The 26,605-nt window shown below is 43.2% G+C and overlaps 1 long non-coding RNA gene across 1 annotated transcript; it reads right to left on the bottom strand.

Annotated features, from left to right (window-relative positions):
• Positions 1-25,701, bottom strand: LOC311597438. The gene is made up of 4 exons (XR_014779234.1): positions 25,631-25,701; positions 19,398-19,485; positions 18,739-18,782; positions 1-57 (listed from the first exon to the last, which is right to left on the bottom strand). It is a non-coding gene; the product is annotated as an uncharacterized lncRNA (long non-coding RNA).
• Between the last annotated feature and the right edge of the window lie 904 nt (positions 25,702-26,605).

Here is a 26,605-nt window from a genome sequence, read left to right as displayed (position 1 = left end):
GACTGGTTGGCTCCTCATGGCTTGCTCATCCTGCTTTCTTACACCATCCAGGACCACCTGAAAGGGGATAGCATCACCCACAGTGGGCTTGGCAGTCTCACTTCCATCACTAAGAAACACAACACAGTCTTGCCCACAGGCAAAGTTTATAAAGGTATTTTCTCAATTGAGAATAACTCAACCAAAATGACTCTGGCTTCTGTCACATTGACATAACAGCAGCCAGTACATCGGGGTTTGACAAGCAAGAATAGTATAGAATGATATAAAATGCCAATTATGAAATGCAAATGATTCCATGAGAGCCACTGTACAGCAAAATGCCTCTGGTTGGTGCAGTAGTGCACATTTCCATATGGATTCAAGTGAGTAGATCTCATGACAAATGTTCTTACCGAAATGATGAAAACCAAGTCAATTTAGAAAGGGCATAAGGCAACTTTGAAGCAGTAAATATCTTCAATATCTTTTTAAAAATTTATTTATGGAGCTTTGTGTGTGCATGTGTGTTGTGGATATCCATGAAGGCCAGAAGAGTGTTAGGTCCCCCAAAGTTGCCTGTTAGTATCAGGAATTGAACTTCAGCCCCTGGAAGAACAGCAAATGCTCTTAACACTCTGATCTTCAATGTCGTGATTGTGGGGCTACCATCATACGTATATGTACCATTAAAGAATTAAAGCTGGAGACAAAGAATGCTTCTTAAAACTGGTCCTAAACTAAATACTTTGATAAGATTACATTGCCTACTTGAACACCCGGCCCAAGTCAGGAAGTCCTACCTCATTATTCCTTTTCCAAAGACACTCGGGCTTTGTCGGGATGCTTTTCAGGGCTCTAACCACATTCCCTAAGTGTCCAGATTCACAGTGAGTTGCACAGAAAGAGGGTCTGCGGCTGTTGGTAATAATCCAGGAGAAATCAAGCAAACAGCAGGAGCTCTTTCTCCTCCTTTTCCATTAGCTCTTGAGCCTGAGCATAAAATGCTAATACTGGGAAGCAGGTGAAGTGGGTGGACCTGACCATTCACCTACCTGTTCAGTAGTAAATGTCCTCTTACTGGCCTAACCTCCAAAGCCATGCTGTGTTAAGCCTGTCCTTAGTGACTTGATGTCTTCCTACTGTCTCTTTTCCTTTCAGTCCCCGAATACACATACTCCTGAGTCGGCCAGACCTTCCTTGTCCCCACCCTTCAGAGTAATTGAGAGGCTAAAGTTCTATTCTTTGGTAATGCGAGAGAAAACAGAAGCATTTTATTTATCCATTGTCACTCTACATGGTGACTCCCTAGAGGGTCTTTGAATCCACAAATCTTAATGGGAGTTTGATGACTCTATTCAATAGTTCAAAGAGTTTCTTACTAATAGTTTTGCTGGCTTTTGAAGAAGATATACAATGTAACTGGAGCCATTAACCATATTGTTAAATAAATTATCCTAGTTTTAATGTTTCTTATTGTCATTTGCTGGTGGCCAAACACTGTTTGCTCTTATTTTTACACATTTGGTTTTATTCTCCTTGAGTGATCAAAATGAGGAAATGATTGACAACTTCTTGCTAATGGATTTTAAAAGCCTACATGGAAATTTAGTGACTTAGAGATCATTGAACAAAGAGTGGTCTGTTGACTCTGGAAGATTGTTTCTCTGTGTTTTACAGGTAACACTGACTCGCAAGGTCCAGAGCAGACAGTGGCTCTCCACATTTTACCTGTCATGGTTCATGCATTTAAAACAAAGGCCCCAAATGGTGATGCTGTTTTGGGAGGTTGTAGAAATATTGGACATAGCCTGGGGTCTAGACTGCAGAGAGAGGACTACACTGAGTCTAGAAAGTTACAGCCCAGCCCAGTTCCCACCCAAGATTTCTCCTGTCCATTCCACACTGCTGAGCCTCCTTCTACTTTGCTAGCCTCCTTCTACTTTGCTTAGGAAACCCCTTAGTTAAGTACTAGACTGCAATGGCACTGACATCACTACACTGCCACATCAAATCTCTGTCCCCTGTACTGAATCACCAAAGTGTCCTGCGTTGCTCAATATCAGCACACACACCCTTTTTTCTCCTTCACTGAAACAATAACAACATAAAACATCATTTGACCTCCCTTTTATGTCCATAGCATTCCAAATTTCTCTCTGATTTCCCATCACATGCCTTGACATCCTCAGCTTACTGTGTAGGACTCTTCTCCAGCCTTTCTCCTTTGGACTCCTTGAGGGGAGTCTTCACCAGATTGTTGTCCATGGATGCTACTTAATCAAGGTCACCAAGCACTCACACATCACAAAATCTAATCTTTAGCCCTCATCCTCTTTGGATTATCAGTTGCATTTGACACACTTATTCTTCAGTGTTTTCTGCACTGAATGGCCCCATTGTTTTTCATCAGGTTTTTGTTGTTGTTGTTTTGTTTTGTTTTGTTTTGTTTTTCTCTCTCTTTCTCTTTTTAAATTTTCTCCCCATTAAAAAATAATTCTCTGAATAGTATACAATAGGGCTCAGGTGGGGGGAGGGGTTCCTCACTTAGTTTAGTGTGTTTAAATATACTTATTAGGGTGATTAGAACCCTATAATTCTAGTCCAGGTGCTTCCAGGTACGTCCACTGAAATTATGCTCAGACATCCCTCTTCCTCCACATCCCCGTTCCTCTCGGTCTGAGATTCCTCACATGCACCCACCTGGCATAGGCACACTATTCCTCTCTTTCTCTCATGTCCTACCACCTCTCCTCACCTCACTGCCCCTACCCCTGCTCTAAGTTGCCCTTGCGTCTTTCGTGGTTCGGTACCATCCTCATTGGAACAAAGTTCTGCTGTGTAACCTCCAGGTTCAAAGCTATCTCCTCACTCCCGGTCCCCATCAGAGTGCAATCCTTAGTCCTTGCTGTTGCCACTGAGGTTCTAACTGAAGAAGTTCTCAGCTATTTCTCTGATTTCTTCTCCTGATAGTAGTTAACCAAAAAAAAGAAAAAAGAAAAAAAAAAGGAACAATGAAGAAAGACCTTCTGCCAAGCACCTGAGGAGCTGTGTCTTGAAAGATAGAAGAACCTTCACAAGTTGTGCTCAGAACCCAGAATTCTAAGTTGATTTTGAGTTGCTGTGTATAAATAGCTTCTGCCTGCTGCTAGAACAAAGGAGGAGGAGGAGGAGGAGGAGGAGGAGGAGGAGGAGGAAGAGGGGGAGGTGGTGGTGGTTCTTCCTAGGTTCCTGCTCCTCTCAAAAGGTCAAAAGTTGAGGGATTTGTGTTTGGACACACAAGAAGACAAAGGAAGTCAATACAATGATAGACACATTTGCAAAGCCTTTCCAGCTTACACAAACCACATCCTGGCCATGCCCTAGTGGGAGGGAAGGCATGCTAGTGGGCTCCCTGTAAGGCTGGAAGCAGTTTCTACAAATGTATCACTCCCATGGACGTCTCTGTTTTTCTCTAGACTCTCTCACAATTGCAAGAACAATGTTTGCTCTCCTCATTTGGGATGCTGTCACCCCATACCTTACTCACGAGTCCATGGCTGTATCCCACATGTTCAAACATAGTGTTTGGGAGGTTGTAGATCTGGGGCTTAGAGGAAGAGAAGCACTTAGGGGGTGAGCCTCAAGGGCCCCAGTCAATCCATTTCCAGCTGAGCTGTTGTTCTGTGATGGATTCTTACCATGAGAGGCACTGCAAGCTCCCACTACCCTAGAAAATCCCCACTGCATGCCTTCTCTGCTGTTCCCACTGTACCATAGGCTAAAATGAGCCTCTCCTGCCTTTCTTTCCTCTATCAGAAAAGTAGCCAGTGCACTCTCACAGGGACGGCACAGTTCTAAGTGTGTGCTCCCCTGTATCCCTCCTATCACTTTGGCTCACAGATTCCCCTCCCTGGTCTTAAACTTCTGATAAAGGTAAATTTTTGAATTTGGTCTCATAGGCAAGTATTTTTTTTTTTTAGTCATGTGGCCATGGAAACAGAAGAACTATGATATAGAAAAAATGAAATTCTATACTAGATTGTTGGGATTTTAGTCCAAATTCAGTTGTGTTGGTGTTATGGGGCCTTGGCAGAAGAAGGGCCTTATGAAGATGGGCATTACACACAGGGAACACATAAGGGCCGTAGCATATAGGAAACCTCATGTAGGTCTTTACTATTCCTGTTTAGAATATTAGTGAAATCAGATGTCCAGGGTATTAACTAACTCTCTATCTAGCTGTCTAGACACCTAATGACTTCATTACTCTTCCAAGGATGATCCACCTAAGCATGTCTGTGAGTCTGTCCCTGCACATCACTAGACTTCAACCCAACTTTAATACACCATCAAAGATACCGAGGAAGCCATTTTGGACTGCCCTTTAAAAAATGGAAAGTAGAACTCCCACATGACCCAGCTCAGTTACGTCCAGCCAAGTGACCCAACACCGGGAACCTTGCACATCAGTGTACGTTGTTGTACTATTTACAACAGCCAGGAAATGGACCCAGCTAGATGTCCATACACAGCCGAATGGATAAAAGAAATGTGGCAAATAGACACAAGATGACTTTACACAGTCACAGAGAAAAATAAAATTGTGACATGTGTAGGAAAATGCTGGAGATCAGTGAGATTAGTCAGACTCGAAACAACAAATACTGTGTATTTTCTCTCATCACAGAACCTAGATTTACAATTATATATGAGTATATATCCATATATTTGTACTTGTCCGTGTGTTCATGTATTTTTATGAGTCATAAAACCAAAGGGGAACATGAGATGGGGGAAGAGATCATAAGGGAGGTGAGAATAGAAAGAGTGATGGTATACGCGTGAAAGGCAATGGGGAAGGCAGTGGGAGCAGAGAACAAATGAAAAACTAAATACAGCCAGACATGTGTGTAGAGAACCGTGATGAAACTTTGCATATACCCCCCAAAATCATAATAAATAAATACGTTGTGCAAGAATAAAACTGCTCTCCTTCTGACTCCCAGTAGTACGATCCCACCCAGGAAGGTTCAGAATTGTATAACAATATGTTGAATCCACTCACATTCAAATGTCCTAAGTCATGACAGGTTTTATTGTTGAGGGTTTTATTTGTTCATTGCCTTGCTTGCTTGTACTCTGAGACAAAGTCTCCCTGGGTTCCTCAGGCTAACCTGGAATTCGCTGCGCAGCTCAGGATGGTCTTCAACTCCCATTACACCTGCCCTCACCACCCAAGCACTGGGCTCACAGACAAATGGCCCAACACCTAATTTAGAAAAATTTAAAAATAGTTACTGTTTCCCAAACCACAAAAGTTTTATTTTCCTTCCTTCCTTCCTTCCTTCCTTCCTTCCTTCCCTCCTTCCTTCTTTTTTTAATACCTTCCTAAGTGGAATTCCCAATTCAGAGACATTAGGAGACTCCTAACTCCACTGCTTCTGTGTCTGTTTGCTGCTGATGCTCTGGGTAGCCCGGAGAACATCTACTGAGCTTTCTACCGGATGTCATTCTAGTAGGTAAAACCTCAGTTGGAAACAGTCACCCCTGAGGACCAGTAGCTGCTCAGACTTTTCTGGGGTTCACATCCCCTCACGTCCTCCATGTCTGCTCACTGCTCTTTGCCTGCTTCCTTTACTGCCCCACCCTTCTTTCCATGTAGCTCCCCACTTTCCTGGCTCCCTCTCCCCTCGTCAGGAAGGACAGCCTCACCATGGACAGAGCCCCCTCCCTACAAAGTTCTTACCTGCTTGGCCCAGTGACACCAATTGCCACACTCGGCACCTGCAGGGCAAACCAAACCCTATCAGGAAAGCCTGGGAATCACACTAACAGAAGTCAAGGAGAGGCAGACAGGCCGGGTACTTAACCCACTCCTCTTCAGTTTGACCCCTGGCTGGGAACTGAACTCAAGCCTCAAGCATGTTAGGCAAGTGCTCTGCAACTGAGCTACATCTCTAGCCAGTAGCTGTGAGTCTCAGAGTCTCACGGTCTTCCCGTCCATTTTGAAAAGTAAAGTTTGAATTTCCTTCATGATGGAAGGTTGGACAAGGCTCCCAGAGAAAAAGGTTTGCTCTGTGCTCTCCTTGGGGTCACAGTGTTATCTACTGACACATTCCACAGCCTCATAAAAGCTGTCAGGGTCAGCAGAAACTGACTGCCCAAGAGAAACAACTATTAAGCATCATGAGAGCTAGATTTTACAGCTCCTAATAACATCTCCCTTTGAGTTTGCCAAGAGCTCTGCTTTATGTCTGCCTTGCTTACAAGCTTGCTGTGTGACTCCAGGGAAGCCGTTGAACCTTTCTGATTCTTCTTTTCTACTTTGTTAGACACTAAACAATTCAACCATAGAAACTATTAGAAGATACAGCCTCCTGCCTCCTAGTAACAGTTTAAAAATTTTAAAATATCTATCTTTATACATATCACATTATATTTCATTCCATATTATATATTTTATATGTCCTATGTTGTTATTATTTTATATTATATACTTTATTATATATTATATTATATATAAAGAATTTGATATTTTTAATATATATATGCGTGTGTGTGTGTGTGTGTTTGTGTGTGTGTGTGTGTGTGTGTGTGTATGCTAGATAAATGACTCAGTAGTCAAGAGCACTGGCTGTTTTTCCAGAGAACCTGTGTTCAGTTCCCATTACCCACATGTCAGCTCACAAGTGAGGTCTGTAACCCCAGTTTCAAGGAATCTGACACCTTTTTCTGGCTTCTGTGAGTACCAGGTATACAAGTGGTGCACAGTCATACATGCAGGCAAAGTACCTGTACACATAAATAAAATAATTTTTAAATTATAAATAATTGTGACAGATAGGTCTACTATTGGATTTCTAGAAATAAATCAGATATATAACCTATAAAGTTCCCTTTAAAAAACCCTGAAAATCCAATGAGAATATCTCACCTTTTCTTGAGACATGAGCTAACATAAAGTAGAAATTTGAAAGGAAAACATTATCTGTCTTTTAAGTACCTTGCAATTATGATTGTGTGGTCAAAGTTAATGTTATGTGAGTATAATGTTGATAATTCTTAACTCTTTTCCAGGGGCCTCCTTTGGATTAATTTGTTCAGCTCTTCTCTAATAAAATAATGTTACCAGCTAAAATATCCTATCCTGGGCTTCTATCATTGTTAAGTTCACATATTAAAGCTGGTTGCAGGTTCCTTACACTGCACTCCTTGCTGAGCTCCCTTACAAATGTGTGTAGGGACTGTTCATCTGTTCATGCACAGGTGATGGCTAGAGGTCAATTTCAGATGCTTTCTCCATTGAATTCCATTTTAATTTTTGAGAAAAATGCTATCACTGAGCCTGGACCTCACTGTGTCAGCTAGCCTGGCTAAACACCAGGCATCCTCGTCTTCCTGCTCTGCTGTGGTCATGCCTGGATTTTCCATGAGTGCTAGGATCTGAACTCATGTTCTCATCACTACATAGCAAGCACTTTACCCCTTGAGCCATTACCCCAACCTTTCCTGTTGTTCTTTATTAGCAAGATATGTACCCTCCACTTTCAGCTAGGGAGATAGCTCGGTGGGTAAGATTACTTGCTGTGAAAGCAAGAGGACCAGAGTATCCATGCAAAAGCCAAGCATAGCTTTGCATTCCTGGAACCCCAGACGTGAGGGGTAGACACAGTAGCACCTGCTCACTGGCTAGCCAGTCTAGCAAAAACAAACAAACAAAAACAAAACAAAACAAAACAAAACAAAACAAAACTGAGCATAAAGTTCAGTGAGAAAATATGTCAGAAAGGGGGTGGGCTGAGAGCCATAGTGGAAAGCGCCGAATGTTTGTTCCTTGCCTTCCCATGTGTGTTCATGGATATCAAACCTCGGCCCCTACACACACCCAAGTGCACATATCATAATATCAAAAATGGGAAAAAATGAATCCTATTCCTTCTTATGAAGGGTTCAGCCACCTTCCTTGCATGGTTTGTGAGAGTGAAAGAGCTCTGCGTGGTGACGTCTTCTGAGAGTACCACTACAAAACCAAATGTCCTCTGTCTGACCTTGGCATTCTTTCCTCCATCTCCTAGTCTTAATTCCTATTACTCTTGTTTAAGAAAAGTTAAAAAGATCCAAACCAACTCTCTGAGCCCAAAACTTTAAAAACACAACCAGGGCAGATTTTTCTAAATAAAGACATCACAACCCTGAATTCTGAGTGACTGGCTACAGGCCTCTATTTGCAAAAAGCAAAGAACAACATTTTATGCTGGAGTTGCAGTAATATAAATAACCATGCCTGGAGAAACCTTTCTGCCAATGTCTCACAGCCAAGAGGACAGGGCTGGGTCCTCAAAGAGACCTAAAAGAGAATCAGGGGAAAGTCGGAGGCTTCCTGTCTTTGTAATGAGTTTACTAATTAAATCTTAATTGTAAACCAAGCTGAGCAAAATTCAAATGAACCTCTGGTGCCAGAAGCCAGGTTATTATGATGGAATTGTTTATAAGGACAGGAAAGTGACTTTCTAAACATCACATTCCAGTGCAGGAGCCAAGACACTGAGGAAGTCCCCCATGAGGAGAAGCTCAGAAGGCAGCTTAAGTGACTGGGAACTTGGGATAATTCAACAACACCCAGATGTTGGGAGTCCCCTGAATTCAGGCAGGGCTGGGGGTGCAACATTCTTATGATGATTGCAAATGCCCTGGACTGTGGACAATGCAATGAGGCTTGGCCCCTTAGCACAGGTGGTCCAGCATTTCAGCAGTGACGTGATACAGTGACAATGGAAATGGAAATTCCTTTTCCTTCACAAACCCTGACTGTTCTACTGTGCAACTTGACTCTAGTCCAAAAGCCTCAGACAAATGGAGCCACGTAATGGAAAACTCAAGAAATTGGTCATGCTTTCTCTTGGTGCTACTGGGGGTGGGGCATGGGCCAAAAGACAAAGCAAAGCAAAATTCACATGGTTACACACACAGTTTAAGATGGTCTATTATAACATTAGGAGAGGAAATCCCAAATGTACTTGTTCCACTTTGGTGGTGGTGGTTGCTGTTATTGCTGGTGGGCGGTGGGCGGTGGGTGGTGAGGGATGCATGTATGCATTTTCCACTTGTTCCACTTTGATGGTGGTGGTTGTTGGCAGTGGTGGTGGTCACGGTGATGGTGATGGCAGTGGGTGAGTGGGTGGGTGCGTACATGCGTGCATGCATTTTCTTTTATTTATTTCTTTAAGTGAATCTTGTTGGGTGTAACAGCATATGCCTGTAATCCCAGCATTCAGGCAGCTAAAGTAGGAGAATACAAGTTTGAGCCCAGCCTGAACTGCCTAGCAAGTTGCTGTCTCAACAAATAAATAAATAAAATGAATGAGTTTCCTTGGAGCCTGTTTTTGTGGCATTGTGTGTCTGCATGTGAATGTGTGTGTGTGTGTGCAGGTGCCTGTGGATGTATGCATACCTGTAGAGGCCAGAGGACAATCTGGCTGTCATTCTGAACTGCTATCTTCCTGTGGTTTTTTGTTTTGTTTTGTTTTGTTTTGTTTGTTTGTTTGGGCAGAATCTCTCAGTGGTTCTGAGAAAATCTTAGTATCAACAAGAGCCACATCAGGGGCTGGAGAGATGGCTCAGCCAGTAAGAGCACTTGCTCCTCTTGTAGACGTTCTGAGTTTGGGTTCAGCATCTATGTCAGACACCTCATAACTAGAGTCCCAGGGAATTTCACACACACACATACACACACACACACACACACACAGTACAAAACTAAACTAAACCATAAAGCTCCACATCACACATGACAATACACACCTCCATTATTCACAGGCTAGAACAGGGCTTAAAAAGTCTTATTACAAGTTATTATTAATATTGATATCAAGGTTTATTGATTGTCAACCTTACTGTTGTTTATGAGAACACACCTCTGGAAGTCTTAGAGGATATTTCCATAAAATTTTAACTAACTAAGGAACGCAGCACCATCCTATTGGCCAGGGTCCTGAAGTGCATAAACGGAGGTGACCAGCCGAACAACAGAACAAACTGAGGCAGCCCAACCAAATCAGTTAGCTACAAGGACAGCGCGACCCCATCTCAAAGGACATATGGATGGTATTCGAGGAACTACAGCTACAGCTATTCTGCTTCCTCACTGTGGATGCAGTGTGACAGCTGTCTGCCACTCCTGACAGTGTATCTTCCCTGCCATGAAGAACTGTACCCACAAATGCTGGCTTCTGTCACATATTATATCATGGTGACAAGAAAAGTAAATAATACAATATCATTTGACTTTTAATTCAGGGAACAGAAAGCAAGAATATCGCCTCTCTGGGGAACCATAAAAAAGCAGGCACCCTCCATCTCTCAGTTTTTGATCCACTTTCTGAATTATCCCTATGGAGAATTTAAAACTGCCTACTATTTATTTACTCAGTAAATTTAAATTGTTTTTATGGGTCTTTCCTCAAATCCCCAGTTGTTCTTTTGTTTTCCTGTTAAATGAACACAGAGCCTGCAGGTAGATAGTAAAACCCCATTTCATCTTTGGAATCTTCTGAGGCTATTTTGAGATATGGTGAGTGTAGATGTCTGAAATGCCCCCCTTCATTTTAGCATTGTCTGTCCTCAAGGTAAATGCCATGCTAATCACAGGATAAAAATGGAGCCACTTCCGAAAGGCTTGCTGTTTGGACCAAGGTCATTGGTGGCTCCAATGGAGTTGCTGAACTTATTTTGTTGATTCCTACACAAAGAAAAACTACAAGGCATCACAATATGTATCAAAACTTGACAGATATATGGTGTTGCTTTTGCTTGGAAGTTGTTGAGTGTGGGAGAGTACAGGCACATACGTAGGAGTGTGGCAGTCAAAAGGTGGCATTCACTGTAGCTCCTCAAGTACCATTCATTTCAAAGTTGAAGACAGGGTCTCTTTGTCCTTGACTCTACTTGATCAAGCTGGCTGGCCGGCCTGTGTCTGCATCCCCATGGCTAGAATTACAAGAGCATCCCTCTATACCTGCTTTCTAAATGTGGGTTCTAAGGGCCCCGCTCAGGGTCTCACGCTAGGGAGACATGCACTCTACAACTGAGCCATCCTCCCAAATGTTCTCTTGTTTGTCCCTTTAATCTATCAGTCAGTGAAATCCATTTGCTGCTCTCTCTCCACACAACGTAAGCCAGGCCAACTGCAAGGAGATGGCTAGGAACCAATCAGCCATTGTAACCCCGAGTACATAGGTTCTCAGACTGCTTCTGCCAGATGAGCTTGTGGCCTGTGGGTGGGTCGTACACAAAGAGGGATTAGATCAACACTGAGTTCACCAGCAGAATGCTACCTAGAAAAGGAACACTAGGGACCCCCACCAAAAGTCTAGTCTGTAGGCATAGCTTCCTCAGGTCAAGAGAGCTTCTGGAGATTTCATGTGTTCTGATAGACTTCAGAAGACCTGTTTGTTGTTGTGGTTGTTGAGTATTTTGCGTTTTTGTTTGTTTGTATATTTGTTTTATTGTTTTTGACACACAAAGTCTTCTTATATAGCCTAGCTGACACGGAAAAGGTTATTATAGCTGCAGCTGGCCTTGAACTCTCAACAATCCTGCCTAAGCCTCCTAAGAGCTGGGATCACAGGCCTAAGCCAACACACCTGACTTGGAAGTCAATTTTTATTGGCAGTTTATTTACCATGAGAAGAATCCAGTTTTCACAAGCATGCATTTACTTGTCCTGAAACACCTGTAGCTGTAAACCTTAGAATGCCTTACTTTAATTGTTAAATATAGAAATTGGTGAGTTTTAAGAAAGCATATCTCTTATCTTAGTGTCTCAGATCAATAGGTCAAAAGAAATATCACCAGGCATGGAGACACGTATTGTCCCAACATTCAGGCTACAAAACCAGGAGGATTCTGAGTTTGAGGCCAGACTAAATTGCATGGATAAGATGTGTATTGAAAAAAATTAATTTAATTTAATTAAAAATATCAATATGTATTTTCTCATGGCCTTCAAAATTTGTTATATGATTGTGTAAGACAGACCCAAATCAAAGAAGCCCTGTTCACCTTTGGTTCCAATGAGGTGGCTAGGTCCCAGTGGTTACAGGTAACTGGGAACGGCATAACAAAATCTGACATCAACTTTTTTATTGTACTTCTTTCATTAAAAATGAATTCCCCCCCCCCAATTAGGCATCCTTTTACCTTAGAAATGGATTTCTGGGATGTCAAATGATAACCTAAGCTGGGCTCAAAAGTGCTATTAGCCTGTGAGAAGCCAGGCGTAAAGCAATTCCAGCTTACCAGGCAAAGGTCAGATAAGTCCCCTTGACAAGCTTCACAGCTCCCTGTAACACTCCATTGCTGAAAGCCACAGGCCACAGGATGTTGTGAGTGACTGCCATGCCTCTAACTAAGCCTCGGTGTTCAGTGCCACAATGCCTAATTTCATCTCAGAAGAAACAGTGTGTGTGTGTGTGTGTGTGTGTGTGTGAGAGAGAGAGAGAGAGAGAGAGAGAGAGAGAGAGGGAGGGAGAGAGAGAGAGAGGGAGGGAGATCTGAGTATGAAATACCCATGCAACTGTGGTTTGTGGTATGTATGTATGTATGTATGTATGTATGTATGTACATGTGCATGCATGCTATGTACATATACATGAGCCTACTTTGGGTGCCATCCCCCAGACACTGGACACTGGCCTGCAGCTCACCTGTTAGCTTGAGTCAGCAGGCCCTACAGATGAACTTGTCTCTGCCTCCCCAGCAAGAGGATTACAAGTGCATGCCACAATACTAGTTGGATGGTTTTATGTGGGTTCTGGGAGTTAAGTTCTGGTCTCCGGGTTTACAAGGAAAGCATTTCACTAGCTAAACTACCTCCCCAGCTCCAAATACTTAGTTTGAGAAATTCCAGAGCATCTCTACATGATTCTGTCTCCCCTGTTTTTGTCTCATTTCTCCTTTCTTTCCACTTCTCTCTGTCCTGTCTCTGTCTCTGTTTCTCTATCTCTCTGTGTCTCTGTGTGTCTCTTTCTGTGTCTATCTCTATCTGTTTCTCTGTCTCACCCTCTCTTTTGTCTCTCTCTGTCCATGTCTCTCTGACTGTTTCTTTTTTGTCTATCTCTCTCTGTATCTCTGTGTCTCTTGTGTCTGTTTCTGTCTTTCTGTCTCTTTGTCTCTGTCTGGATGGCTCTCCAGCTCTCTTTTGTCTCTTTCTGCCTCTGTTTCTGACTGTCTCTCTGTCTCTGTCTCTTTATGTCTCTATATGTCTGTCTCTGTCTCTCTTCTCTCCTCTCTTTTTTCTCCTCCGTCTCTCTCTCTCTCTCTCTCTCTCTCTCTCTCTCTCTCTCTCTCTCTCTCTCTCTCTCTCTGTGTGTGTGTGTGTGTGTGTGTGTGTGTGTGTGTGTTTCTCTCTCTCTGGCCCCACCCCTCAACCTCCTCCTCTCTTCTCACCTTTTTACAAGGAAAATTATTGCTTTGGAAAACAAGATGGGTTTAGGTTGCTCCACAAGCCCCTGCCTCAGGGATGTTGGAGATCATATTTGGTGGCTTGCTAGTTCCAATGCCTTCCAAACCCATGTGGCCTCTGCAAGAGAGGAGGCAGCTGCAAGGGAGGAACCTGCCTGTCCTGCCTGATGACAGGGAGGTGATGGCAAAGGGCGGGTGGATCTGGAGGCACCTCTCAGGTGATGCAGAAAGAGCTTCTGGCAATTTCCATCTTCCAGGTGCAGCTCTGAAACCCTGAACTGGCTGCTGTTCAGCTGAGTCTTTGCCACCTTGAGAGCAAGAGATCAGGCCAGGACAGGCTTTAGAGACCTTGTATAAAGCCATTGAAAGAGACAGAACTGACTCTCAGCAAGGAAACAGCCTGAGCAGATACTTTGTCCATTTGTGAACTGTTGTACGCCAACTGACACTTACCCCGCACCCACTGACAGACGGGTCCCAGTACTGTGGAGCATCATGAAACAAGAGGTAGTCAGGAAATATTGTCTGAGTATGTGGATAAAAACAATTATTATAAATTGGAAGTGGGAATAGAAGATAGCACACATGATGAAAAATAATATAGAGGCTCTGTAAATACTTAAACATTGGAATACCAGGCATAGCATATGACCCAGTATTTTTTTTATCAATTCTGTCACAGCCAAAGGAAATAACCCAATGTCTTTTTTAAAATAAATTATTACTTATTGTGAGTCTCCCCTCTCTTCCCTCTGTGAGTGTGTGTGTATGTGTGTGTGTGTGTGTGTGTGTGTGTGTGAGAGAGAGAGAGAGAGAGAGAGAGAGAGAGAGAGAGAGAGAGAGAGAGAAGAGACAGAGACACAGAGAGACAGAGACAGACAGAGACACAGGGGGAGAGAGAGAGAGAGAGAGAGAGAGAGAGAGAGAGAGAGAGAGAGAGAGAGAGAGAGAACAGGCGTAGAAGTCAGAGTACAATTTTAGGGAGTTACTTCTCACCTTTGGCCTTTCCATTTGTTCTGGGGACTGAACTCAGGTCCCCAGACTTGTATGTTGTGTGGTTCTAACATGCTGAGCTCCAAAACCAGACTCTTAAAGAGATGTCTTCTATTCTGTGTTCATTGCAACATTAACCATTGTGCCACAAGGTCCTACTCGGATCTGAGTTTGTTAGGAGTGTGGTAACAAAATCCCACAGGCTGGGTTGTTTAAGCAACAAAACAGTATTGCTCAAGACTTATAATTCTGGTGACTAAAAATTCAATTCCAAGATACCAGCAGGATTTGTTCCTGGCAGGGCCCCTCTCTGCAGGTTGCAAATGAATAAACACAATAAAATAAGGTATATTTACATGGTCAAATATTATTTACTGATGAAAAATTAAAGTTACCGACTTCCTTTTTCTACAAGAACTTGACTCATGTAGGGTTACACTGCTCCCTAAGGGTCTCATTTTAACTTAATTTCTCTCCTAAAGACTTCACCTCCAAATATAGTCCCACTCTGAACCAAGGGTTACGGCTTTGACATACTAGTTTGGAAGAATTCAGTTCAACCTAACACATGCCCTTCTTTCTTACTCTGCGAAAGCTCATGGTTTTCAATTCTCTAAGTCATCACTTAGGATTTTAACATATGAACTGAGATCTCACAGCATCAAATAGAAGTACCAAAGCAGGCTTCAAGCTAGATTTGACTGGCTGGCTGACCACAGCATGCTCCATGGTTGACAATGTTATATAAGGCTGCTGGATTTGACAGAGAGGAGGAGGAGTAAAGACCAAAGGAGAGCAAGATCTGTGAAAGATCACCCAGGGAGTGGGCATCTGTCAGCAGTCCACAGGACCAAAGGGATGAGCCTGCCCAGCAGTGTGGGGCCACTCTGGTGTGTGTGTTGGGGAACCCAGATGACTGCTCCTGGGATATTGGAGGGAAAGCAATGATAGGAGGGCCAATGCTTGCAGTGCTTCCCAGAATGCCCTTGGGCAAGGCTTCCTGCAGAAGCAGACTTTGAATGATGTCCTAGAGACACAATGAACTCCTCACTGATGACACCTCTTCTTCACTTATATGTTTGCACAAGTCACTCCGACATCTGTCTCTTCTCCATTGCTATGGTGAAATACCTTAAGGTGAGCACTTCGTTGGGGTGGGGGAAAGGTTGGTTTATCTTAGTTTTGGAGGCTGAAAACTCAAGATGTAGCTTATCCTCTTGTAGGGCTTTGAGGCAGATGGCATCATGGTGGCAGAACCATGGATGACAAGACCAAAAGCAAGAGAAAGACTCAGCAGCCAGAACGTCTCTCTTGTATGAGCTGAATCTTACGTAGATAAATGTGGGGTCTCATAAAGAATGCATTAACCTTTCCCAAAGGATCCACCCCCTTGACTTAATCACCTCCCACTAGCACCTACCTCCGGAAGGCTCTATTGCCTTTTAGAACCACCACATACCCAAGCAGCAATAGCAGCTATCTGAAGCATGCTTCCTCCTGTGTGCCTGGAGCTCCTTCTGCTGCCTGAGCTCCGGGGCTTCACTTCTGTCCATCTCTCCATCACTCCGTACATAGGCCTGATGTTCTAGTTCATCTCCATATTGCTTTCCTTTAGAATGTTTTAGCACCATGTGTGCAAATATTCCAGGATGCCCAATCTTGAAATATTCTTCCTAAATCCTCAGCGTGCTGACTCCTAAGAGCAGTCTCTGCCTATTTCTAACTAAAAGCTCCTGATTCCTTCCCAACATCCCACTATGGGCTCATGTAAAGTCACATGGGATCACTTTGGCTTCCTTTGCTACTAGATCCAGTGGTTACTCAGGGTCACTCTGCTTAGCGTGCAATACTGTGGGCAGCTCCCCTCTGATCTCCCTCCTTCCTCCTGACAGATAGACTCAACCACACACATTGCTGCTAGAATAAACCACTCTGCTGTAGGTTGAACTATGTGTTGTTAAAAGATATGTTGAATTCTTGTCCACTGGTACCTATGAATATGGCCTTATTTGGAACAGAGTCTTTTGTAGATGTGGGGCCATTGAAGTCCTTGACTCTAACCCAGTATGATTATATGTTCTTGCCACAGAAAAAAAAGGATATCAGACACAGACTTACAGGCAGATTGTCATGTAAAGACAGAGATGAAGTAGAAAGGCAGTCATATGAACAGGCAGAGGCAGGAGTGATGTTCATTCAAGGATCTCCTGTGCCATCAGAAAAAAAAAAAAACTAAAAGAGGTCAAAGTCAGTTCTCTCTCCCCACCTACAGCCTACCCAAACCAATATGATCAATACCTTAGTTGAGACTTCTAGATTCCAGAAGGACAAGACAAGAAATGTTTCTTGTTTAAGCTACCTGTGGATAATTTGTTGTGGTAATTCTAGACATCAATATATATTTTTTAATTACAATAAAAAAAATCAAAGATGCTGGCTCCCTAAACTTTATTTCTCATTGTGCCCCAGACATGCTCTTTCATTCCAGTTCCATGTGGTACCCACGCCCTACACATCTGTCAATCTTCAATTCCCCCTCGTAGTTTTACTCACATGGAGTTTCATCAATCAAGATACAGTTGGAAACCTCCTCCAATACTGCACTCACGCGTGTGGTATATGTTTATCAAGTGGATGGTGCTGTTCCTCTTTGCGATCCTATTGAGTCTAATATGTGAGTCCTCACTTCATTCATCTCTCAAATCTCTGTCTCTTTAAAGCTACTGTAAGAGTCATTTATTCTCGGGGTGATATTAGGTATTTAGCAAACGTGTAACATATAAAATGTGCAGACTGGTGTCTTAGAACATGACAATTAGGAGCAGGTAAGGGCACATGCAGTCAGACCTGAGAACCTGAGTCAAGGCAGAGAAATCCATGTGGTGGAAAGAAAGAATCAACTTCTGTAGCTGTCTTCTGACACCACACACACACACACACACACACACACACACACACACACTGTGACACACACAATGAATTAATTAAAAATATAGAATGTGAAGATTTACCACCCACTGAGACCTACGTACTGTATCAGGGATGTCAGATTTCTAATTTTACCTAATCTTCCCAGTCACCTTGGCAAGATAGATCACCACTATTCTGTCACTATTTTACACAAGAAGAAGAGTGAACTTTGGAGAGTTCCATGTCCCAGCCAAAGAGGAAGTAGGAAGGAGAATTAAACATGCAGACCGACTGAGAACAACACCCTGTGTTGGAGAGATTCGCTGCTTTCCTTAGTGGCTTTTGATGTACTGGAGAAAAGTGGAAGGAAGGTTTTCCTCCTGGCCTTGCCAAGCATCCTTTATAGGCTACAAGTCATGACTGCTGAGGAAGTGACATCACTAAGACGTGATGTGTGGCTCTCTGCACTATTGTTGAAACTGTTCTTGTGTTAGCGAGGGAATTGAGTAGATTTATCAATTCAACTAAAGCTTTAGTCATCAAGGAAGATTTTCAGAAATCTAAGAGACATGAGGGGGGAGGATGCCACAGAGGTAACCCCAGTAGACACCTATCCCCCAGAAGGTCGCCAGCACCTAACAGCTACCTCTACAATGCCGAAGCATGTGATCCTATGACTTGCTTTGGAAAGAAGTGCCATGTTCCTCTCCACCCAGACAAGGGTTGTCTTTAGAATATGCCCATAACTAAGACACAGCGTTCTGCCTTTGAAACCTGTGGTTTATCAGGCTGGAAAAGCCATCATCAAAGGCGGGGAGGGGGGGTGGGATTCTGGGGCCTTGTCACTGAAAAGCCAGTTCACAAGCACTTGCTAAAATATCAAATCCCAGACAGGCATGGTGGCACAAGCCTTTAATCCCAGCACTTGGGAGGCAGAGAGGTAGGTGGATCCTTGAGTTCGAGGGCAGCCTGGTTTACAGAATGAGTTCCAGGACAGCCAGGGCTGCACAGAGAAACGCTGTCTTGAAAAACAACAGCAAAATACCAAATCCCTACTGGACATTTGATTTACTTTCTGACAGACATTGAGATACACATCAAGCTTATACACATCATGATGCTCGTGGGCACACACACACACACACACACACACACACAAATACACACACACACACACATTCTTTTTTGTTTAACCTCACCAAGAGACCTTCTCTCCTAAGCTTTGGCGACACTTCCTGTTTTCCCAGAAGCCCTGTAAAGCTGGTGCTCATAAGTAGAGCTCTTTGTACCCTTCAAGGAGCAGTTCAAACGCCACTTCCTCTGGGAAGCCTTTTCTCATTCCCCATCCTTGGCCTCCTCAATTAAGTACCCGTCCTCTCACTTCAAGCACCAGAGAGGGAAAAAAAATCCTACCTTTTCGTTGCTTCAAAAACCACATGAGAACGGGTTTCTGAGCCCTGTGGGTGGGAAGAGAGGTGTTGGTTCCCAGACTTGTGTCAGGCGTGGAAGCTGCAGAAACAGCCCCCTTGACCCCCCCCACACACACACACAAGTGTGGAAAGTACCTACTGCAGTGTGAGCCAGGCTCTCTCACTGGATTCCTGCAGCTGGGCAGCTTCTAAGCTCGTTTTCCCCATCCCCCATATCTTCTTTTCTTTTCTTTTTCTTGCCTCCCCAACCTGTGTGTATGTGTGCGTGCATGTGCGTGTGCGTGTGTGTGTGTGTGTGTGTGTGTATGTGTGCGTGCATGTGCGTGTGCGTGTGTGTGTGTGTGTATGTGTGCGTGCATGTGTGTGTGTGTGTGTGTGTGTGAGAGAGGGAGAGAGAGAGAGAGACAGACAGACAGACAGACAGACAGACAGACAGACAGACAGACAGAGACAGAGTCAGCAAGGAAGAGAGAGAGGTCTCATGTAGCCCAGGCTAGCCTCCAACCTGTGGTGTAGCCGGGGCTGAGCTTCAACTTCTGCTCCTTCTACTTCTATCTTTCAAGTGCAGGTTTTACAGATATGTGTCACCCAGTTTAAGTGGCACTGGGGACAGAAGCAGGGCTTTATACATGATAGGCAAACCTGGTACAGAGTCGTCTCTTCAGTCTTGCAGCCCCACTTTCTCATCAAGGGTCCTAAGACTGGTGCCGTTTCATAGCCACAAAAAAACCTGCAAGAAGAGAAAAAAAAATCAAAATGGAACAAGCCTGGGAAATTGGGCCTGGTAAGAATTGTGGTTAGGACTAAACCACACATTAATTCACCTGTTTCTAGGGCAATGAAGACTCGGTTGTATAAAACTATAGACAGCTGCCATTATAAATCATGCTGGCAACCACACTACCTTTTTTAACCACTTTGTTTTAGGTCTGCGCTTCTGATATTTCATTTGAACATCAAAAAAAAAAAAAAAAGGTCGAGGGAGTGTTCTCAGATTAAAACAGTTTCACTTGTAATGTCTACTCTAAAGTACTGGGCTCAAAGGCTTTCAATTAGATGAGCCCAGACAAGCAATAAATACTGGAAGCAAAGTTGAAAAAAAAACTCCCAACCTGTGATTTATAGACACCATAACTTATCCACTATTAAAATTATAGTGGCAGTGAATACGTAATATCAAATCAAATAAACCACTATTTTGAAGTTGTTAGTAGTTAATTAAGTAGATGTCTATGGCTAATAGATTGATTAGCTTTTAAAAGTTTACGCAAGGGGACTAAAGAGGTGTCTCGGCAGCTAAGAGCACTTGTTGCTTTTTCAGAGGACCCAGGTGCAGTTCCCGGCACCCACACGTCTGCTCACCACCATGCGTAACACCTCCATGCCACCAAGGGAATCAAATGCCTCTTCTGGTGCATACATGCACACAAACACGAAAACATATAAATAGTTTTAATTTATTTTTCTTTCCAGATTAGAAGTATATGAACAAAAAATCAAAAGGAAGAAGGAAAATACGCTGTTCACTATTCTGTTTTGCTTATGAAGTTACTTCTTGTTTGTGTCTTAATAGTTTATATAAATTTGTTTTACTATCTGGGGAGTGAAGGAGACTGGGAGAGTGGGAAGGGCTGGGAAAGGGGTAGAATATGCTCAAAGTTCCCTCTATAACTGTATAAAAGAGGCTCTATGTAGCTATAACAATAATAATAATTTCTGAAAATTTGTCCCAATAAACACAACCTTCAGTGACTTTCTTCTACACTTTAAGGCATCCTCAGTAGAAGAATGATTTGAGTTGTGGTTTTGTGTTAACTAGAGATAGCCCCACTTTCTCAATTTATCACCAACCCCTTAGAGATCATGAGAGAACAGTTTAGGTTGTCAGCTCTCCAAGCGCTTAGTGTAGTTTAAAAGGAAGCACAGAGAAAAGGAGAGAAAACTACAGTGACAAACTGTGTCTCAGGATGCAACTTCGGTTTCCTTTCTTCTCCCCCCCCCCCCTTTCATGGTTCCAGAGAACAGGATGATTATCATCAGCTGCTTTCTGGCTCATGACTGAGGAGCAGAAGTTAGAAGTCAGGGATACGGGGCTCCATAAATAAACACTTTATAAAGACATTGCCTGTAGCCTGGCACCATGGCACAGGCCTGTAATCCCAGCACTCAGGGAAGTAGAGGCAGGTGGATCTCTGTGAGTTCGAGGCCAGCCTGGTCTACAAAGTGAGTCTAGGACAGCCAGGGCTACACAGAAAAACCCTGTCTGGAAAACAAACAAACAAAAACCTCTGCCTGTGAGGCTGGAGCAACAAATTCTATGTCAGCACCGGTGTGTGTGTGTGTGTGTGTGTGTGTGTGTGTGTGTGTGTGTGTGTGTGTTCTGTGTGCTGTGCCAGCCAAGGGAAAGAGGCAAGAGTCAGCTGAGCTACGAAGCAATCTCCTAGGAACTACTTACTATCTTGCACAATTTAAGGGGCGCTGGCCATACGCTGGCACAAGTGTCTCTTCTCTCTACTTCTATCTCTTTATCTTCTTTCTTTATATATATTTTACAGTTTTAAAAAATTAGTTTTGAAGCAAGGTCTCACTCTGTAACATTGGCCTGGAGTTCACTAGGCTGACCTCCAGCTTAGGGATCTGCCTCCTATGTAGTGCTGGGATTACAAACATGTGCCACCACACCCAGCTCCTTTCTTCCTTTCTTCTTTTCCCCTGTCCTTCCTTTCTTGCATGCTTCCTTTCTTTCTAGCCTTTCCCCCATTTCTTTTAGACAGCACCTCATGTAGACCAGGCTGGACTAGAACTCCCTATATCAAGGATGACCTTGAATCCCTGATTCTCCTGCTGCGCCACCTCTTGAGTACCAGTGGTGCTGCGAGCCTTCTCCATCATGCTGCAACTTGGAGAGTGTTGGGGAGGGCTCCATACGTGCTGGAGCAGGCACTCTACACTTGAGAGACATCCCCAGCCTGCAGGCTCCTTTCTGCTGCCATGCTTCTCTGGGTCACTCACTGTTCACCCCTGTGCATTCCAGCCTCTACCCAAACGGCTCTGCTGAAATTGCTCCCCTTACTGTCACAGATGACCACCCGACAACCAGACCTAAGGGACCATTCTTGGTCCTTATCCTCATTTGGGTGACAGAAGACACTGTGGCCACACCCATCTCTTAGAATTCGCTTTCTAGTCTGAGCACGATTTCCTTCACAGGCCTCAGGCCACTTATCCAGTATGAACATCACTGAGCCTCTGCTATGTGTGCAGGAAACAATGCAGCATGTTAGAATCCTGGTATCAAAAAGGCAGAGTCCCCACTGTCTTCTACAGTGATCCACTACAGGACTGGTGATCTTATTTACTGAGCAAGCACCAGCTGGCAGCCTGTGCCTTTACCTCTCCTCAGCATTGCATGCCTTTTGCTTCCCTCAGGACATCCTTCACATCCATTTTCTTCTCTGCTGACTCCTCTTAGACTATGTCATCAACATCCATGGCCTACACAGGAGGACTCTTAAATATACACCCTAACACAACCTCCATTATCTCTGTCTGAAGGCCACATGGCTCTATAAATGCATCATACTCAAAACTGAACATGCCCTCTTTCTCCAGGACCTGTTGCTCCCAGCATTCCCTTATCACCGACGGGCCAGCCATCTTTCCATCCTAGACTGTCGAGTCCTTTCTCATCTTCAACATTCATATCTGATTGCTCACTCACCAAGCCATCTTATCCTAAACCAGTCTCTATCTATAAATTTTTTCTTTTCCTTTTCATTACAGCCTTGGACGGACTCTCACACACATCCACCCCCAGGCTTAATACCCATATCTAGATCATTTTGATGGTTTCTTAAACATTCTACACGCCCTGGCTTCAGGTGCCTTCTAGAACCCTTGCAGTTGCCTGGCAAGGAATGATTAATACAAACACAGTGCTTCAACACTAAACCCTTAACACTACGCTGCATTGACTTTAGGGGATGCTTCCATGCCATGGCATACAGGTTGCATTTGTTGGTGCACTTGTCTCTTTAACATGACTATTAAAACCACAAGAAAACCAGTCTTGTTTCATTCATATCTGTGTTTCAGCTTACACACACCGGATTTTTAACACGGGTCATTAAACAAATAATCCTGTGTGCCCACCAAACTTCCCAGATGACTAAAATGTTCAGATTTGAGGCATTCTTCACAAACATCCTGAGGTGGTGGTGGTGGTTGTTGTTGTTGTTGTTGTTGTTGTTTGTTATTGTTGTTGTTGTTATTGTTGTGAGTAGGCTAGGTATTGAGAACCCTGCATTGGAAGAGTTGCTTTCCTTAAGTATAGTCTCCCTCTGCTGATTGGATCCCACTGCACCTAGTAAGACAACAAGACCTCAGGACAAGAGACAGTGGAGTAGTAATGAAGGCAAACAGGTTAGGGCCCAGTTCACCTAGAAGATGGCCCATTATTCTGAAAGGAGGAGCTTAAACTGACAACTGTGATCAGGCAGGGACACATGGGAGGCTAAGTACTAAATACTGCCATCTTAATCAGTGATACAAAAGGGCTATAAAAGAGAAAAAGGGCAAAACTTGCCCATGGACCAGTGATAAAGGCACCTGACCCCAAGCCTGACACTGAGTTTGCACCCCAGGTCCTACAGGGTAGAATCAGAGAACCCACCCCCCCAAGGTTTTCTCTGGCCTCCACATGTGTGTTATGACATGTGCACTTGAGCACACAGACACAAATAAAAAAACAAAAGAGAGATGTTTAAAAAAAAAAAACTTGCCCAAGAAAATTAGAACTGACATCTATTTATCTAGTGAATTAACTTCACACCAACATGAGTGTGTGTGTGTGTGTGTGTGTGTGTGTGTGTGTGTGTGTGTGTGGTCCCCCCCCTCCCCATCTTCTGTTTGGTTTTTTCAACACAGGGCTTCTCTGTGTAACCTTGGCTGTTTTGGACTCACTTTGTAGACCAAGCTGGCCTCAAACTCACAGAGATAGCATGCCTCTGCCTCCACGAGGGCTAAGATTATGAAGGTGAGCAACTGTGCCTGGCAAATAGATGTATCTTAATTACATACTCTCCTCAGGAAAATTTAGAAAGCAGCCACTCAAACAATCTCTTGTATTTTGTCAGTGATGAGGATCTGTGGTTGAGAAAAGCTCATTTAAAGTAGATACTATTAAGTCTAAGAAGTCTAACAAAGTGTAAAAACCAGTGTGATGCTCCCCAGCCACAGCATAAAGTTCACAAGGATATTTAGACTTTGGTTCTGGTTAATTTTCATGTGTCATGTCTTTCATTTGAAAATTCTTTATAATAAAATTTTAATTAAAAAAATCAATAGCTGAGGACATGGCTTAGCAGGTAAAAGGCTTATCATGTGAGTATGAATATTGAGACTGCCAGTACCCAACACTGATCTTTGGCCTACACATACACACACACACACACACACACACACACACACACACACACACACACAAATTAAATATACAAAACTCTTCAGCACTTTCACCATGGAAGAAAATAAAACATGTACTATATACACTCACATACTCATAAAGGATCAGGGTACCAGAGTTTAGACAACAATACTTCCCCGGTGTAGTGCATTGTATCTCTAATAACCAGTGAAAGAAAGAAAGAAAGAAAGAAAGAAAGAAAGAAAGAAAGAAAGAAAGAAAGAAAGAAAGAGAGGAAGAAATCCAAGACTGAGTGATATGCATTTTATCATCACTTTCATCAACTTTTGAGTAAGTCTAATGAGCAGCCAAGCCAGGGAAACCATGACACAGGCCTCCTCTGCACAGAGACCCAGATAGGAATCTGCCTGCATGCTCAGAAAGTACAAAGGGACAGAGGAGCCTCCGGCTAGAATCCGACTGTCCCATGAAAGACTTCCTGCTCCAGGCCTCAAGTCGGAGACTTCCAGACTCCAAGAGCTACTGCCTTGCATCATATTCTTTGGCTAGAGGGTTCTGCAAGAGGAAGAAATTCCTCCTTGGCTCCTGCCTGAAATCACCTATGCCCTGAAGCACACCTGATTACCCCCTCGTTATTATCTCAGTTTACCCAGCTGTGCTCCTAATCAGCCACTCGTAGGCCTTTTTTTTTTTTCTTTCTTCCTGTGATGCTCTCAAAATACCACATGCCCTGGTTAACCACACTGAAAAGCCTTATGCCAAAAGACAGGCTTACTTCAGTTATAGAATATTTTTTCCCTTGGGCCTTTGGTGACAGTTGGGTGTTCTGAGCTTAACTCAAACTCATGAAAAACCTATGTACTTCCTGTGAGAGAAAGTAGTCATAACTACTATAGAAAGGGTATGCTAAGCTGTATAAATGGATAGTTTAAAAAAGAAAGAAAGAATTGCAGTCCTCTTCATGCAAAAAAGTTGGCCTGACCCATATTAGGAAGTTTACCTGATGCACTGGACATTTTTAGTGTATGGTGTGAGGTGTGTGTGTGTGTGTGTGTGTGTGTGTGTGTGTGTGTGTGTGTGAAGTTAGGAAGAAAGAACTATTGATACGAATCAATATTGTAAACACTTGAAAGATCATCTATAACAACTTCTAAGCAGGCTTACTATCAATGATTGAACTTAAGTTAACTTCAACAACAGCCCCCATCCACACTATCCTATAAAAATGACAGTGAAATTATCCATCAGGAATTTGGCTAATAGGTTCCTGCTTCTATCTTCCTGCAGGTAAAAAAGCCACTCTGCCATGCCCTAATCTCTAGAGAGTAATGCCGCTCTGTTCTCTTTAAAAAGTCCTTCTACAAATATAAGCTCATTTGTGGCTCACTAAGTGCGAAACAATTACACCCACAAACAGACCAGCAGAAAGCAAAAATAGCCTAGTACCTACTTTTCAGTTTGTGGTCTCCTCTGGGTTGAAGCACAAAGAGAGAGAGTGAACAAAATGAATGACAACATTACACCTGAAGAAGATGGGGAAGCCAGATAACCTGCGCCGGTGCCTTTCTTTCACAGCCATTACAACACCAGTGCCTGGAAATATAACTCAACACACTTGTGCTGCAGTCCTTTGCATGATAACCGTTAGCTTCAGGGCCCTGGAGGAAACCAACTTTTGCCCAGGACAAACAGGGATGGGTGGTGTGTGTGTGTGTGTGTGTGTGTGTGTGTGTGTGTGTGTGTGTGTGTGTGTGTAGTGCTGGGTCACTGCAAGCTCACGGTGGGGGGGGGGGGTAAGGGTGAGAACAGCTTTGCTTTGAACATTCTCAGATCTCCAGAGAGCGACTATTACCACACGTTGTGAGGAAGGCCGCTGTTAAATTTATTGCTACTTAAAACTTTGTAGATTGGAGATGCCAAAGAGGAAAAGAGGAGCTTATCTGTTGAGCTATTGTGGATTCTGGAATACTTTGCCAGTCTTACTTGCTATGTATCTAGAAAGTGGCAAATTCAAAGACTGTCTTTGATTTCACTAATGGAATTAAAAACGCACATGGCTGGAGCAGTAATCAATGCCTCACTTGTGATGGATTATGGTTTGGCTACATAGTATGACCTTTAATTATCCTCGAAAAAAATGCAATTTTCCAATGTCTTTGCTGTTTGCTGTTACTTCCTATACAAATATAAGCTGTCATGTGCTATTTTTATTTAGCTTACAGAAGTTTAGGGCTCATGAAAGGTGCTAGATTAATAGCCCTAGAGTGAAACTGTTTATCCCTTTAGTCATTTATTATTAAACCTTTTTAGAACACTTTGTTCTTTTTTTTTAACTCAGTGTAGTCGATTTATTTTGTGTTTTTAATAACATCCCTTTATACCGCATAAGCGTATTTTTAATAAGAACATTGGAACCAGACAGGTA

Source organism: Acomys minous (genome assembly GCF_964271855.1).
Source record: "Acomys minous genome assembly, chromosome: 5".
NCBI classification, from domain to species: Eukaryota; Metazoa; Chordata; class Mammalia; order Rodentia; family Muridae; genus Acomys; species Acomys minous.
The sequence above is the reverse complement of the archived record's forward strand: the minus strand, read 5'-3'. Positions and strand labels throughout refer to the sequence as shown.